Source organism: Nelumbo lutea, chromosome 5 (genome assembly GCF_056320005.1).
Source record: "Nelumbo lutea isolate HS-2025 chromosome 5, American lotus-T2T, whole genome shotgun sequence".
Taxonomy (NCBI): Eukaryota; Viridiplantae; Streptophyta; class Magnoliopsida; order Proteales; family Nelumbonaceae; genus Nelumbo; species Nelumbo lutea.
In genome coordinates, this window is record NC_142688.1 from 51,377,399 (window position 1) to 51,380,314 (window position 2,916).

Consider the following 2,916-nt stretch of genomic DNA (forward strand, 5'->3'; position numbering starts at 1 on the left):
TGATTTGTTTATCTGAGATCGTCCGGGCTGCAGATAGCCATTGGAGAGTTGCAAAGATCTTCACTTTTCTTGGAAATATTATGAAAGCAGTGACAAGAAGAGAAAGAGAAAAAAAAAATGGAATAGAAATGGTGATATTTTTGGGGTTGTATTGATTGGAAGTGAAAAAAAGCGAAGAGATGGATGAGATTTACCTGAGATCACCTAGGTTGTAGATAACCGTTTGGGTGGGAGAAAAACATGATTGGGATTAGGGCTTTTGTTGATCCTCTATTTTGCATTGCAAAATTATAGAAGTGCCCATGTTTCACGTGCGAACATGGGCACTCATGTTTGTTTTTCACTAAAATACATAGCGAGAAACCAAAAGATGAGAATCATTCATCTTTAGAAACGTGAATAAGTGGATTTAAAGAAATGGCCATTCGGATGAGAATTTCCATCTAGAATTGGAGCCATTCTTTGGAAATGGCAATGCCAAACACCATTATGTTCCAAAGAACCAAACAAGGCCTTAAATACCCTTGGAGTAGAGGTACCTCTTGATCTTGAGAAGCTCCTTCAATAGAAAACCCACATTGAATTCCTCTTGGAACACTTGCACAATGTCTTGAATCTTGATAATCCGGAGATATCATATGGGCGGAAGAGAACATAATATAGAGGTTTGGTGGAGCTGGACCGAGTAAATATTTGAAATAACACCCCACCTGAACTATCAAATGAAAAAGGTGAGAATCGTAAATTCTGTTGCAGTCTAAATTTGAGCAACAAATAAGGATAAGAGAGAATGAAGTTCATAGTACATTTTTAGGATTTTAAAGTCAATCAAATTGAATTGATGTATTGATGAAGATCAAAAGTGATCAACTTGATCCTTACTACAACTGGGACCCTTGAACATAGATGTGGACTCTAGTGAAGGAACCTGCGAAGAAAACAACAATATAAGGGTACAAGTAGGTATCTTGGGTAGTAACTCTGATGCTTTAAGTCAATATGTCCAAAGTGGTAAAATGCTAGAGCAGAAATCGAAATCCAATAAATGGCCTTGGATGGCAACTACTTACCTTTATATAGAGCCCATGCCTCGATTGGAACATGGGATTAAGGGCAAGCAATGCGAAAGGCCTTAGTCGCAAAGTGGGGAAATGGGGTACTAGCACCGCCAGGTGGTAACTTCCGGTTGCATGTGGTAAAGGTCAGTCCTACCCCTTTGACGTTGGAGTTAAGTTAGATCAGGAGTATGTCCTTCATGTCCGAAGTAGCTTAGGTCGGATGCATGCCTTGGTGAGTAACCCAGTCTGAGCTCGTTCTAGGTCAAAGGTTAGTAGCCATCAGGATACCCAAGTTAGCTTGCCACTAGTGATCCAAGGAGCTATCAAGTGTTGTGCTACCACATGTCACAATGTGGTGCAATAAAGCATCCTTCACGCTACCATGTGTCATGGCATTATTGGAAGGTAAATCGACCCCCACCACTTCATGGTGGATGGATCGTGTCAAATGCTCTGGTGCAGGGTTTCTAGCAGATCTCGTATTCTCGCAAGTTCAGATTGCTAATTTGAGATTGTTTTGACAGAGTGAGAAGTTACATTGCTTTACGTGCAAACTTCACATGCATTATTAACTTGATCAAGCGCTAAAAATCATGCTAAATTGATTTCACTTCTCGGGGAGATCAATCGTTGTGCCTCTTTACCATTGAACCAAATAGATTTGGACCATTGGAGAACTTTATAAATAGTAGGGACATGAGAGGTCCATTTCACATTGTCCATTTTAGGGTTACCTTATGGTGGGGTCAAAGAGCTTGGTGCATGATTGAGGATCTCGTGTTGACCCTTCAGGTTGGTCGAGTCATTTAAGTATTCCGGGTGAATCTTCCTTTCTTATCTAGTTTCATTTTATTTCTAACATATCTATCTCGTCATAGTCTCTAGAGGAGGAAGAAGAAGAGTAAATTGGAGCTTAGGCTAGGGAAGAGGGGTTCCCGATCTTGGAGCACCAAGGATCCCAAGAGGGGTTTTAGCTAAGGTCGAAGAAGTATGAGTTTGTCCCAACTTAGTTGATGCTTCTAATTTCTAGCGAATCAAAGATTAGTACTATGTCCCTAAAAGTTTCAGGTTTATTCTCCCCTATATATCCCGACAAGTGTCCTTGGGATCATAAGGACAAGGAGGTCTACATGTACGAGCAGTCCTTCATAATGAGTCTTAGGTTCCCTCTCCATGCCTTCTTGGAGGTGTAAAACCATTTCGGCCCTAGGCCAGCTCCATTCGAACTTTGTTAGGGTGCTTATATGCACAATACCAGTCTATCACCAATTCAACTTCCCTCTACACATGAAAACCTTTGGAGGGCATTTGTCAAATAAAGCATCCAACTAGCGAGGATGGTTTTGATTAGTTGTCTTACCATCCTTAGTGTAAAATATTTCAAGGTCTCCCCTCCAAGGCGTCAACCTAGAAGAATAAGTTCCTTTTTGTGGCAATTGAGGGGGTGGCCTTTTACTTTTGAGTGGGCCATCACCATAGGCGACCTAGACAATGACTTTGATAGAGGCCGAGAAGGAATTAGTTAAAGGATTGGTCCAAAAGAATTTAAAGGCTAGGAGTATCTATTTGAGGTGTCACTGATCAGGGTTGACTTGAATGCAATAAGTAGGTTGCTATCGATGTTTCCTTTAAGTGTTTTAATTTACTATTGTCTTACCTTGGCTAATTGCTTAACATGTTTTCCTTTGGCAGAAGAGTTGTCGCCTATCAACATTATCGGGGTGTTCGTTGCTGCCCGAAAGAAGAGGAAGCTGGTGAAGGGTGGAACTTCCTGAGTTGCCAGAGAAGACTCGTAGTTAGTCGAGTGGGACGTTACCACCCTAGAGGTTGTAAATATAAATGTCGATGAGACCGAGGT